Source organism: Rattus norvegicus, chromosome 7 (genome assembly GCF_021556685.1).
Source record: "Rattus norvegicus strain SHRSP/BbbUtx chromosome 7, alternate assembly SHRSP_T2T, whole genome shotgun sequence".
Classification (NCBI taxonomy): Eukaryota; Metazoa; Chordata; class Mammalia; order Rodentia; family Muridae; genus Rattus; species Rattus norvegicus.
This window is the reverse complement of record NC_141540.1, coordinates 123,989,796-124,005,070: the sequence shown is the minus strand read 5'-3', so window position 1 is coordinate 124,005,070 and position 15,275 is coordinate 123,989,796.

Genomic DNA, 15,275 nt, shown 5'->3' with positions numbered 1-15,275 from the left:
TGATGTCTATATGCCGGTGAGGGCAGGAACAAGAGAAGGCAAGGCCTGTGATTGGGCAGTGAAAAAGAAAGGCAGGGACAGCATTTAAAAGGAGGGAGAGAGGGAGAGGAGGAACGAAGATGGAGAAGGAGAAGGATGACCCCCGGGTGGCTTTAAATGGGTAGCTAGGAAAATCTTATAAGGGATGGATAATTTCAGGACAGTTTGTCTTATCTAGGTGGGAAGTTTATATCAATATTAATTGGAACTGAGTTTATCGTGTGGACATTTTTGTGGAGTGTAGAGTTATTGATACAAATCTAACTGATAAATTACAAGGCTTCTGGAGTTTTGAATTTACTGGGATACTGGGAGTTGTGACTTAACCACAGGGGGCAGATGCTGGGAATGTGAGCAGAGTCCATAGCAGAGAGCCACGAAATAGATGGCTGCCACCATGCGGCTAGCCATGGAGGCCACGAGATAGATGGCCACTAACGTGGGGCTAGCATGGAGGCGGGGAGACCGCAGGGCTCAGAGAGTAGCATAGGTTGGTGATCAGTTTTTTATTACTTATGACTACGGGGACTGGCTGGATCCTGAGGCCTGTGTTTGCACTTCTGTGTACTCTTCCGGCCCAGCTTGTCCCCTTGTATGTGGTTCAGGTCCTTTGTTTCACCCGCTGTAGAAACTCGGTGGTTGTAAGACCTGCTGCAGGCCCAGCACAGACTGTCGAGCAAACATACAAATGGCTCTTCTGTGACGTCCTGTGCTTGGCATGTCTGCTGCTCCTACTGAGGCAGCTAAGGTAACATTGGGGTGTTGTCCAGAAAGAATGGCTCTGGCCTCACTGAACTGGCACCGGGTGCTGCATCTGGGCTCTGGGGCCCTTCCCACCCCTGTACCAAATGACTTCCTTCACCAATATGACTTCCTTCCTCAGGTGAATCATATCACACATCCCCAGCCCCTTAACACAGACCCCAACTGAGGAACCCCTGTACCTGATGGGACTCCAGCAGCCCTCATCTGTATCCCCTGGGAGTTGACGGGCGTTTCCTGCACCTCAACAGGCTTCACTGCACTTGGAAAGTCCCTACTTGCGTGGCCACCCAGAACTGGTGACTGTCATTACTCAGTCATTCACACCAAGCTGGGATGTTCCTGTCACAGACTCTACAAATGGGTCCTCGGCTTGCCATAGCTAGTGTTTGCTCTCCTTGACCTCCTCCCTACGTACCACTCTGGCTCTCCCGGTGGCCCTGGTGAATGTCCAGGGGAGAAGAGTCAGTCTGTAGTGACAGGAAGATGGCAGCAGCTGACCCTGGTAATGGTGAAGCTGTTTGCTGGAAAGTGTAAATGAAGGATGAAGAAGTCAAGGGCCAGCTAGCCATGAGGGATTGGCATGAGGCAGGTGGAAGAGTTAGGGCAAGAAATGGAGGGTTCTGGCTTCCAGAGGTGTCTGCCTCTGTCGGGGCTCAGAGGACGGCAGCATGACAGAGGCCCATGTGAACTATCAGGGTAGAGCTGGCTTTAAAAGACAACAGACTAGGACTACCCAGGGCTAGGACCACCAATACAAGCCAGAGGTTAGTCGAGGAAGAAGCAGATACAGAAAGAGAGAAGGACCAGACACAGAAGGGGTAGACAGTTCGTCGATGGGGCGTCCCAGAGCCAGTTGAGAAAAGCTTCAAATGCAGAAGGGCAGTGAGCGACTATTGGTATAAACCCATCATCCAGTGAGATTCAACAAAGTGGAGACCTCCATGTTCAGGGGACTGGGAGGGGGCTCAGCTGGTAAAGTGCTTGACTAGTGTATACAAGGCCCTGGGTTTGATTCTCATCACAGCATAAACTGGGCATTGATCCTAGCACTCAAGAGGTTGAAGCAGGGAGCTAAGAAGCTTGGGGTTATCCTGAACCACATGGTCAATTTGAAGGCATGGGCTATACAAGGTCTTGTCTCAAACGTTAAAAAGAAGAAGTAATTTTGTATTTAGTTGCCGTAACAACACAAAGCAGCATCAAGATACAGATGTGTTGAACATCTCCATATCACAATGACCCCAGGAGCCAGACCCTTGCTCACCATCTCAGTCAATATCATGGGGTGACTTGCTCTCAACATGGCTGCCCTAATTCCAGCCATAGAGTTGCAACTCCCAGCAGGGAGAGGGAAGAAAAGCGTATATGCAATTCTGGCTTCACCTTTGCCTCTTTCCCCATCCCGCGCACTGCACCCCCACCCCTTGCCTCATAATGGCCACAAATTGCTACTTGAAGCTGCTAAGGAGGAGGGAAAGGCCTTGCATTGCCCCTCTGCAGACATAAAATTATACTGGGAAAGAATGGGCAACTGGGAGACATGAGGACCTGAGTTCAGATCCCAGCAGAGAGGAGACAAGTGCAGGGGAAGGGCAAGTGCGGCAACTGTGAGCTCAACTCTGAGAACACAGAGCCAGATTCCTGGTTTCCCTCCCCCATCCCCAGACTTGGGCTGAGATGTATTGGCTGCTGGCCACCAGCCTTTGTTCCATGGCTTCAAAAGGCTCTGATCTGCAAGAAACTTTAATGGCCCTTTTCCTTTTGGCCTCAAACAGGCAGTTTATGTGCCCTACCCCACCTCATAGACCTTGAAGAAGAAAGGGTTTGGCCAGGCCCCAAGTGAGCCAGGTCTGCTGGCTTTTCAGAAGAAACATCTGTTTCCTGGGTTTCTCCTGGCCACAAGCTGGGTTGGTCTGGAGCCTACACAGTAAGAGGTACAAAAGTCCAGATTCCTTGGCTCTGGAGTAGAAGAATCAGAAATTAGCAGGTACCAGAGGATAATGAGGGTTGACTGAATGTCAGGGTAGAGACCAATGAAAGGCAACTGGATGCCAACGCCTGGGAGAGCTGAAAGGAACCAATGGCTGCCTTCTATATAATATGACCTCCCTAAGAGGACTCTAAGTCAGGAAAGGCTGAGGGGAGGACCCAGGAGTTGGGGAGATGAATAGCATTGAATTAACATTTCATACATGTATTAGACTTGCAGTAAACAGGAAATAGATTGTTTTTAATCACCTTCCTAGCTGCTATCAGATCCTGCTAGAAAATCCTCTTGCAGAGTCAGCAGTGACCCAGTCTCCCCTTGGGCTTTACAGAGCATTGATGGGGCAGTTCCTCATCAGCCCATCCAGGGAGAAGCAGCTGGAACCCAGTGGAGGCTGGTCAGACAGTGAGGTCTCCCTGTTCTGGCTAGTTTTGTCAACTTGACAGGAGCTGGAGTCATCTGGGAAGAGGGAACCTCAACTGAGAAAAGCCTCCATTGGCCTGTGGGCAAGTCTGTTGAGGCATTTTCTTAACCAATGATTAGTAATGGGAGGGTCCAGCCCACTGTGGGCAGTGCCAGCCCTAGGCAGGTAGTCCTAGGTTGTATAAGAGAATAGGCAGGGGCCTGGAAAACAGGTTCAAATGGTCAAGAGAGCACTGACTGTTCTACCAGAGGATTAAGGTTATGTTCCCAACACCCACATAGTGACTCACAACCATTTGACACTTCGGTTCCAGGGGATTCAACACCTTCTTCCGGCCTCCACAGGCACTGCACATGTGTGGTGCACAGATATACGCATGCAGACAGAACACCCATACACATAAAACAACGCTAATGAAAACAAAACCTGGGGTTGGGGATTTAGCTCAGTGTTAGAAGGCTTGCCTAGCAAGCGCAAGGCCCTGGGTTCAGTCCCCAGCTCCGAAAAAAAGAACAAAAAAAAAAAAAAAAAAAAAAAAAAAAAAACCTTAGAAGAAAAAGCAGGGCAAGTCACAAGGAGCAAGTCAGTAAGCCGCATTCTTCTATGGCCTCTGTTCGGTTCCTGCCCTCACTGCCCTTCGTGATGGACTTCTGGATGTAAGCTAATATAATCCCTCCTTCCCGGACTGGTCATGATGCTTAGACAGCAGTAGAAAGCTCACTAGGACAGTCAGCACCACTGGACCCAGACTCACTAGTCTGCAGCCATGCAGGGCTCCTCACTGGGCTGGCTAAGCCAAGTTTCAACTTTAGACAACATCCCATAGGACCTGGGTTAAATCAAGAAAAGACTTCCTGGGGTTTGGGATTTAGCTCAGTGGTAGAGTGCTTGCCTAGCAAGTGCAAGGCCCTGGGTTCGGTCCTCAGCTCCGAAAAAAAGAAAAAAAAAAAAAAAAAGCCTTCCTATGACTTCTACCAGATGGTGACAGACCCTACCTGACCCCAAAGGGGAACGTGTCCTGGTGTGTGGGTGACACCACCAACTGATCCCCTCAGGAAGGCATTCTGGGAGACTGTAGAAAAAAACAAATCCCAAAACTCCAACCATAAAATCAGATACAAGCATAACTGTCAAGAGAACAGAATTGTGGCTGATCGCTCAGTGGGCACTTGACCCTGAGCCTGGGGTCCTGAGTTCAATCCCCAGATCTATACGGTAGAAGAGAACCAACTCCCAGAAGTTGTCCTCTGACCTCCACATTCATGCCGCGATCCCCCAACGCAGATAAAACGTAAAATGATAATAGTAAATTCTGAAAATGAAATTTAGGCAAACTGTACAGCTTAAAAGCCTGGTGTATGGTATCCTGCATTATGTGTTTATAAAAAGATAAAGAGAGGAAATATCCCAGGTCCTGGGTTTCAGCACCAATGTTGTATTTATAAAAGATACAGTGAGGGGGGAATTATGTTCTATGGGGGTCTCAGGAAAGGAGGTGCCTCAGTGGGCCCATGCTAAGGCATCCCTTCCCCCTGAGGGACCAGCCACTCCACGGTATAGTATAGAATAAACCTTATTCAGAGCATGGAGAGGGGAGTTAGAGGGTAGTAGGGCAGAGAAAAAGAGAGTAGAGAAGAGTAGAGAGGAAGAGAAGTAGAGGCCAGCCATGAGCACGTGGAGAAAAGGGAGGAGGGGAATGGGGAGAGAAGGGACAAAGGGGGAAGAGAGTAAGAGCAAGAGAACAAGACCAAGAGAGAGAAGAGGGGGCAAGCAGCCCCTGTTATAGTGTCAGGCATACCTGGCTGTTGCCAGGTAACCATGGGGGTGGGGCTTAGACAAATGCTAACACCACATGTGTCCCAGGCGTATGTACGTGCATGCCTGCGCACACATGCACACGTGCACGCACACACACTGCTGGTGCTCAGATGTTTCAAAATTCAGGCCTGCGGACTTTACAATCTAGCCACAACAACAGACCTCCCCGCCCCCACCACCCTGCTCAGTGGTATGTCACCGTGCTTGGTCAGGAAGTCACTGTGGAGTCTCCAACAAAGGTTATGCCTGGAAAGTGTGGTTTAAACTTGAACAGCAAGGGAACATGTCAAAGGGGACATGCTCCGGCCCTGTGTGATTCAGGCCCATGGGCAGCTGGAGCTCTGAGCTCTGTGGCAGGGCCTATGGTGTGCAGCACAGAGGAAGAAAGAGAGGAACCCACATGACAGGTAAAGAGGAACCACAGAACTGCCCCTTGTGACTCACCTCTGGACACACAGAGACCAAGCTGCAGTGGGGTTTAGGGTCTGATGTAGAAACTCACTGTTAGTTACAAAGTCTTGAAGCCCAATGGTTCCAGAGGGACAGCAATGTGAGAGTCACTAGGATTTGTGACATCCCTCAGGCAGAAGCAACATCTGCCTGACCACAGCTGGAGGGCATTGTGGTGGTCGAATGAGGATGGTCCTGTAGGCTCATAAGTTTGGTCCCCAATTGGTGAAATTGTTTGTGAAGAATTAGGAGGTGTGGCCTTGTTACAGGAGGTGTGTCACTGGGGGCGGGCTTTAAGGTTTCAAAAGCCCACACTGGTCTCAGTGTCTGTCTGCCCCCTCCCCACCCCTCCCTCCCCCCTTCCCCTCTCTACTTGTAGATAAGGATATAAGCTCTTAGCTGTTGTTCCACGATTGCCTGTCTGCCACCATGCTCCCCACTGCTGTGGTTTTCCCTGAACTTATCTGTATTTTGATGCTAATTCCACTGCCCCAAGGACAGCTGCCTAGTCAGTACTCAGGAACCTAGTGACTTCACCAGAACCTTCTCCCCATTGAATCTGTAAAATACAGGTGAGGGCAGGTACAGGATAGAAGGAGGCCTGTCATTGGAGGAGAAGGAAGGATGGGTGGGAGAGAAGTTTGAAGGAAGAAGAGACTGGAACGAAGAGGAGACCGGGGGAGGAGGAGAGAAGTCCTGGCAGGACAATGGAGGCCGACATTAAGATTCTGCTCTGTGTATTTACACGTTGTTATTAATGTTCTTAAGGGATGGATGGTGCTGGACTTTTTTTTTTTTTTTTTTTTTTTTTTTTGGTTCTTTTTTTCAGAGCTGGGGACCGAACCCAGGGCCTTGTGCTTCCTAGGTAAGCGCTCTAACCACTGAGCTAAATCCCCAGCCCCGGTACTGGACTTTGTATGTTTAAGTGGGCAATTATATCTTACCAGTTGGATCAAAGATTATTGTGTTTTGTGTTCTTTTATGTGACGGTTTGAGTGTATGAAAGTGTGCGGTGGCAGGAGACACTGGGCCGCCATGGAGTTGGGATGTGTTTCCACCAAGATACCTAGCAGATATCTTGAGGCACTGTGGTGCGGACCTAGCGGGATAAAAGACACCAATACTTTTTTTTATTTTTTATATTTTTACAACAACACCCCACCATGATGATCCTGGACTCTAACCCTCTGGAGTTGTAAGCCCCAATAACTCTTCTCTAAGTTGTCTTGTTCATGATGTCTCTGAACAGCAGTAGAAGAGTAACTAGCTGGTGGGAAAAGAAAAGCAACTAAGACAGGGGCAGTGCCTGGAACCAGCCTGGTAGGGAGTGGGGGCAGTTCAGACCGAAGGGGAAATGTGGGGCCGCTAAGCATTGGCCACTCTTATAGATTACACACATTTCAGAAAAGGGGGCAGTGCTAGGCATGGGCCCACACCTTTAGTCCCAGGACTTGGGAGGCAGATCTCTGAATACAGAGCAGGAGGACAGCCAGGGCTGCACTGAGAAACCGTGTCTTGAAAAAGGGGGAGACAGGGGAGGCCCTCCAGAATAGAGCTGTATTTCAAGGTGTGACTGATACTTTCTGACAGACTAACTCTGGCCCAGAGACTGTCTCCACCCCTCAGATATCCTAGTCAGCTCAGCCAATATAGCCAGCGTTTGACACAGCTGTGTCTGATCCCAGGGGTGCAGTCCGGCCACCGAGCCCCACCTGGAGCTAATTGTCAAGTCTCCACGGGCCCTGGCTTTGGGAGACAAATACAGGGGAAGCTGGGCCCCAGAGGCTGAGAAGAGCATGTGTGTGTCTATGCCACTCCTGGTAAAGAGCAGGATCATCTAGGCAGCCTCACCTCGTGTGAAATCAAGAGCCTCGTAGGAGAAGCCAGTCTCAGCTTCTACGGAGACAGAATCAAGCAGCCATATTGCCGGTCTAAGCAGGCTTACCTGGCTGTGCTGACCCCATAGAAACAAAGGTCTCAGTCCTTGAAGGCTTTCCGAGATCTAGTGCCAGAGCAACACCTCCAGCTACAGGCCTTCCCTCCTGTGGCCTTCACTGCTGGCCACAGACTGCAGATAAAGAAGCCCCCAGGGCTGGAGAGATGGCTCAGTGGTTAAGAGCACCCGACTACTCTTCCAGAGGTCCTGAGTTCAATTCCCAGCAACCACATGGTGGCTCACAACCATCTGTAAAGAGATCCGATGCCCTCTTCTGGTCTGTCTGAAGACAGCTACAGTGTACTTACATATAATAAATGAATAAATCTTAAAAAAAAAAAAAAAAAAAAAAAAAGAAGCCCCCAAAGACAGTGCCCTGAAGCTGTACCTGGCACCCAAACTTACGCCAGGTTAAGGTCTCCAGGGAGTTGAGCCTTCCAACTAATGGAAGTTGTTTATCAGTTAACGTTCTCTCTTCCCAGATGTCTCTAGTTTATGTCAAGCTGGCAAAAAACTAACTACACCACACCATACCACACCACACAGTCTATCTCACTTCCCAAGTTCCAGAGGACCAGACACCCTCTCCTGGCCCTCAAGAAAAGCAGGGATATATCCACATATATATGGGCATTCACAAATACACAGCATAAAAAATAAATCTAAAGAAATTAAAAAACAAAACACATTACCTACATTTCAGTAAACACTCAACGTAGCTGAGTATGAAACATAAGCTTTTAACTGTAGCATTTGGGAAGCAGAGACAGATGGAGCTCTGTGAGTTTGAGGCCAACCTGGTTTACATACTGAGTCTAGCCCCAGCTACACAGTGAGACCCTTTCACAAAATAAAACAAACTTCCGTGTAACAACGCACATCCATTTTTAGTTGGGGCGAGGCTACATTGTCCATTCTGGCTTTGAAATTGTGATCCTCCTGCCTCTGCTTCCTGAGCAGCTGGGGTTACCGTGACTAGCTCCACCCACTTCCGTTCTGAATCTCTGTCTTGTGTATCCCAGGCTGTCCTCATGTAGCTGAAGGTGACTTTGAACCCCTCATCCTCCTGCCTGCCTCTCCCCAGGTCTGTTGTGAGGATATATCACCACACAATTTTAAGCCATGCTAGAGATGAGACCCACGGTCTCCTGCACACTAAACGAGCGTTCCACCAACTGAGCCACGCCTCCCACCAACTGAGCCACGCCTCCAACCCTGACTCCGCCCCTTCCTGACCAGTGTGGCGTTCGAGGTCCAAAGGAGTGACCTTCTTGGCTGACGAATTTTCACACTGTGTTCACAGGTCACCTCGGCATGCCCCTTGTTATTTGGTATTATGTCCCTAAGCTTGGTTGGAGAATACCTGGCTCAGAACAGCCCATGAGGATGCAGGTGAGTCCTGTGAATTCCACAGCTCAGAGCGATGTTGTGAACACAAAGACAGGCAGGAGAATGCAAATTCAAGGGAAACTAGAAGTTCAGGCCAGCCAAGGTGTAGTCACAGCCAGCATTGGGAGGAGCCAGGAGGGGACGGCATGGGGTCCACACTGACCTTGCAGCGTTCTCACATGAGGACTCTTGCCTGCTCACAGATCAGTGGGCTCCATTAGCGAGACAGTGGTTTCATAGTACAGGTGGGATTTTTCTGACACATTGTCTTGCGACATGATGTCCAGTGTATGCAGAAGCCCAGACAGAGATCATGCAAGGGGCCAGCATTGTGGCCTTGAACTTCCCAGTCTCGAGAACACTGAGTAAGTACATTTCTGTTTTTGTTTTTGTTTTTGTCTTTTCAGACAGGGTTTCTCTGTGTAACCCTGATGTCCTGGAACCCACTCTATGGATAAGGCTGGCCTTGAACTCAAGATCCACCTGCCTCTGCCTCCCGAGTGCTGGGATTAAAGGTGTGCAGCACCACAGCCTGGCAGTAAACTTTTTTTGTTTTTGTTTTTGTTTTTTTGTTTTTTTAAAGATTTATTTATTATGTATACAGTATTCTGCCTGCATATGTGGCTGTGTGCCAGAAGAGGGCACCAGATCCCATTACAGATGGTTGTGAGCCACCATGTGGTTGCTGGGATTTGAACTCAGGACCTCTGGAAGAGCAGTCAGTGCTCTTAACCGCTGAGCCATCTCTCCAGCCCGGCAGTAAACTTTTTAATAAATAACCCTATCTTCAATACTAGCTTTCCATCAACAGAAACGAACTAAGATACCAAGAAAATCTGCACAGGTCCCCCAACAGCCCTCCCCCCAAAAAAAACTAACAATAACGACAACAATAATAATTCTATCCAGTACAAAACACTGATCCTAACACCGAAGGCAGAGAGATACCCAAACTCTAAAAATGGCATTTCCTGCCCCACCTCCAGAACAAGCGTGGCAGCCACACTTCGATGGGCGAGGTCTTGCCACAGGATGGAATCAGGAAAGCCTACTCCTTATACCCTGAACTGTGTTCTTCCTGAGGCCCTGACTCCAAGTACCTCGGCCGGTGACAAACCCCCCCCCCCCCCCCCACCTAGAGTGATGTCCTTATCATAAGGACTAAGAGCTTCACCACTTGAGAGGCTGAGGCAGGAAGATCAAGAATTCAAGGCCTGACTGGGCTGGCTAAAACTCCTTCCCTAGAGGAGACATAAACAATGGCTGTCCCTCCTCTCAAGGTCCCAATAACAACCAAAGTGCCCAAGGTCCCAAAGTGCAATTCCACCAAAGTTCGCTCTGAGGCCTGTGAGCTTCACTAGGATTTTTCACAGAGCAATGGGTAAAAGGCTCTGGGCAGTGACAGACATGACCTTAAAGTAGCCACCCTGGAAGACATAGTCCCTGGCTGGTTGTGCTTTGGGAACGGTCCTGAGGGAGCACACCTTTGCTGGAGGAAGTCCATACCCATGGATGAAGGGGATGGGCCTTGTGACTAGGTAGTCCTGCCCTCCCTCCTGTTGTCTATCTCTGAGGATGTAAGCTCTCAGCGTCCTGCTCCTGCCACCATGCCTCCCACCATGATGGACTCTCATCCCTACAGAACCATGAGCCCAAATGAACCATTCCTTCTAAAAGATGCCTTGGCCATGGTGTTTTATCACAGCAACGGGAAAGTAACTCACACTGCCACCTACATCTTCAAGATCTTCCCCAAGGCCACATATGATTAGGGCAGAATCGCTTTCAGCTGGTTGGGAGGTACCCAGATGAGGGTTCATGGACCCTTCCCACAGCCCTTCTGCCAGGGAATGCCAGTCCTCCACAAGTCCAGCTGTGATGGTTATGGGCAAGCAGGCACAGCTGATGTGAGGAAGGTTTGGGCTAGAAGACAGGCTGTATAATGTTGAACTATGTGACAAGAGACTGTCTGAAGAAGATTATTGCTAGGAGCACAAGGAACAGACCACCTGAGGACACTAGGAGAAGCCAGTGTCCACAGCCAAGAGAACATAGTTTTTGGCTACTTTATTGGGTTCTTTTACCGACCACCCTTCTCCACCCTGATTCCACGCCAGTCCCTTCCAACCCCCGGCACTAGGTAGGAGAGGAAGAAGGTTAGAGGGGGGAAGGGGTGTCAATCTAATTAGACTACTTCCTGATGATTAGAGATATCAAGTTCAGGGGTTGGGGATTTAGCTCAGTGGTAGAGAGCTTGCCTAGCAAGCGCAAGGCCCTGGGTTCGGTCCCCAGCTCCGAAAAAAAGAAAAGAAAAAAAAAAAAAAGGGATATCAAGTTCCTCAGGACAAGTCTACTCTTCATTGTCAAAATATCCAGTTTCTTCTTGTCTCTCTGCTCACAACAGTTGACAAACCACAGCAGCAAGGGGAGCAACCGCCACCCCAGGCCCTCTCAGGGCTCTCAAATTTAGACCCTCTCGAGAGTCCCCAGAATCCCAACTGATCCGTAGATAGCTGTAGATCACAGCCCTCCTAGAGCTCGAGGCAATCGTAGTGGCTGGAGAAAATCTGAAGCAGCCACTGAAATCTGAAGTAGTTTGGGATTCAAACAAAAACACGTTCACATAACATAACTGGGTGTTTAAGGAAAGCAAAGTTCTTACTCCTGACACCACCTTGCTGATCCTTTCATCTTGGTCTTGTGACCTCTCTCAACTGTGAGAAGTCCCTGTGCGCACGGGAGCTCAGAGTGGGGTGTTACAACACAGCAGACCAACGCAGCCCAGCGCATGTGGGAGCTCAGGGTGGGATGTTACGACAAACCAGACAAAAAAGCCAAGACGCAAGGTCAGACTTTATGTTGAGAACATACAGTGTGCTGTCAGCAAAATCCCTTCATCAGAAGACAAGATTGAGCTGGGCCTTGGAATTCCCAGCAAGCAGAGAAGCTGAGGCTTGGACCAAATGTCCGAGACCTTCCCAGGCGACTGAGTTAAGGACCAGCTCCCAATTTAGTAAGACCCTGTGTCGATATAAATGTTTTGTGTTTTATTTTTTGTTCTTGTTTTTGTTGTTTAGAGAGAGAGGAGGGGGGCGGGCAGGAGAGATGTTTCAGCAGTTGGGTGCACTGACCGCTCTTCTGGAGGACCCAGGTTCGACTCTAATAACCTACAGGGCAGTTCACAACTGTCTGTAACTCCAGGACCTGATACCCTCACACAGACATACAGTGCGCGTAAAATAAAAATAAATTATTTTTTAAAGTAAAGGATAGAGCTCAGTGGTAGAGCATTTGCCTGGCATGAGAAGGTCATGCTCTGGGTTTAATCCCAGCACTTGTCGAGATGATGATGATGATGATGATGATGATGGTGGTGGTGGTGGTGATGACGATGATAATGATAATAAGTTATTATTATTACTATTATTATAACAACAACAACAACACAATATTAGCTATCACAGAATGTCACTCATCTGTGAGCAGAATGGTGGAGGTCCCTGAAGAGACTTTGTTTGCCAAGTGTTGTGGCATACACCTACAACAGGCACTGAAGAAGTTTAGACAAGACAATCATGAGTTTGAGGCCAGCCTGAGACCTGGCTAAAGAAGAAAAAGCATTTAAGTCTCTGCTCTTGGCCCCGGCACAGCACACAAAAATGTTTGTTGACTCCTTGTTCCTATAACAATAAAATGAAAAGGTATGGTAACACCAAAGCCGGGCCTTTTGTTGCAGGCTAAAATTCGGGCTGCTTAGGAAACTGAGGCAGGAGGATTGAAAGCTCATGGTTTGTCATAGCTAGTGAGTTCAGGGCCAACCTAGGGAAATGAAGTAGACTGTCTCAATAAAAAGTCGAAAGTGGGAGCTGGAGAGATGGCTCAGCGGTTAAGAGCACTGACTGCTCTTCCAGAGGACCTGGGATCATTTCCCAGCAACCACATGGTGGCTCACAACCATCTGTAGTGAGATCTGATGCCCTCCTCTGGTGTGCATGAAGACAGCGAACTCATGTACATAAAGTAAATAAATCTAAAAAAAACAAAACTCGGAAGGATGGGCCGTGGTGGCTTACACCTTTAAAACCAGCACCGGCAAGACAGAAGTGGAGAGATCTCTGTGAGTTGGAGGCCAGCCTGGGCTGTGTAGAAAAACCTCGTCTCTAAACAAAACAAAAGGGAGCCTTTCAGCGGAATGAGGACGGGTCAGTGAGGGGGTCCCCGACACTGCCGCGCTCCAGGTGTGGGTTCAAAGGCTGTGAAGCATCCTCACCGAGGACACCTCCTATCAGAGGCTTCCAAAAGTTGAAGTAGCTTCCATATTAAAGACCCTGCGGACTGCCTGGCCCTGGCTTTGGGAAGAGCCTGCTCCGTGGTGCTGAGCCCGTTATGTGCCGTCATCTAGCTAAACTCTGTGCCTTAGTGGATACACATCACAGAGTATGTCCCTAAGTGTAGATGACCTCCAGCCTCCACCAGCCCTCAAGCTAAGGATAGCCACTGCCGTGTCCTGAATCTACAGAACAGACCTTCCTTGGCTATGGGCAGCCAACCTGATGCTCCCACCAACAGAGGCCGTAAGTATACTTACAGTCCACTGTTCTGTGACTATGCCAGCTTCTGTACCCTGTTCCACAGTGGCTCATGGCATGGATCAGGCTGGCTGTGTTCCTGAGCCCCTCATCTACTGCTTCAGTGTTCCCAGTAAGCAGTTTCTCACTTCGCTTGTTGTTTCTCTTTCAAGGTTTATTAATATATATTTTTAATTTATTCACTTTACATACCGATCGAAACCCCCCTCCCTCCTCTCCTCCCAGTTCCACCCTCACATGCCCCTCCCCCCATTTTCCACATATGCTAGGGAAGCCCCCCTTGCATACCAACCTGCCCTGGCCCTGACACATCAAGTCTCAGCAGAGCTGAGCACATCCTTCAGCACCGAAGCCAGGCAAGGCATCAAAGCTAAGGGAAGGGAATCCAAAGTCAGGTCTGAGACAACACCCACTCCAACTGTTAGGGACCCCCATGAAGAAAGTTGCACATCTGCCACAATGCGTAGGAGGCCTAAGTCCAGGCCATGTGGTTTAGTCTCTGTGAGCCCGGTGGGCCCAGATTAGTTGACTCTGTAGGCCTTCTTGTGCCGTCTTTGACCCCTCCAGCTCCCCCAGTCCTCCTCCACTCTTCCACAAGTCTCCCTGAGCTCAGCCTAATGTTTGGATGTGGGTCTCGTTCATCTGTCTATATCCACTGCTGGGTGGAGTCTCTCAGAGAACAGTTATGCTAGGCTCCTGTCTACAGAGTATCATCAATAGTGTCAGGGATTGGTTCTTACCCATGGGATGGGTCTCAAGTTGGGCCAGTCATTGGTTGGCTGTTCTTTCAGTCTCTGTCCCATCTTTGTCCCTGCACATCTGGTAAGCAGGACAAATTGTGGGTCAAAAGTTTTGTAGGTGCATTGGTGTCCCCCTCCCTCCACTGTCCTACCTGGCTACAGGAGGTGGCCGCTTCAGTCTCCATATCCTCAGCTAGGGTCACCACCATAGACTCTCAGGAGCCCTCCCCCATCCCAGGTCACTTTCCAAAGATGCCCCTCCCACCACCACTGATTACTGTTTTCTCTCCCAGCCCTCTCCTGTCCCCACTTCCCACACCTGGTACCCTTCCCTACTCCCCCCCAGTTCCCTCCCCCCATCCACCTCCAGTGTCTACTTTATATCCCCCTTCTGAGTGAGATTCACAAATCCTCCCTTGAGCCCTTCTTTGGGTCTGTGGAGTGTGGCACATTTATCCTGTACTTTATGGTTAATATCCACTTGGATTTTTTTTAATTTATTTATTTTATTTATATGAACACACTGTCGCTGTCTTCAGACACACCAGAAGAGGGCATCAGATCCCATTACAGATGGCTGTGAGCCACCATGTGGTTGCTGGGACTTGAACTCAGAACCTCTGGAAGAGCAGCCAGTGCTCTTAACCACTGAGCCATCTCTCTAGCCCCTGAACTCAGATCTTTTAGAAATTCTGTTTGTTTGATTGATTGTTTTGGAGACAAGGTTTCTCTGTGTAGCCCTGGCTATCCTGGAACTCACTATATAGACCACGCTGACCTCAAACTAAAAGAGATCCACCTGCCTCTGCAACACAAGTGCTCGGATCAAAGGTGTACACCACCAGCTTTGAGCCTACACCAGGTGTAAATGCTTGTTTAACGTGCTCTTTCTTTAACATGCTCTTTCTTTGTGAAGGCCCTGCCGTGCCGGCCCTTTCATTTGTTCTTTCTTTTGCTATTGCTCTGTTTCTTTTCTTTTCTTTTCTTTTTTTTAAGATTTATCTATTTATTTTATGTACAGCATTCTGCCTGCATATGTGACTGCAGACCAGAAGAGGGCACCAGATCTCATTACAGATGGTTGTGAGCCACCATGTGGTTGCTGGGAATTGAACTCATGACCTCTGGAAGAGCAGTC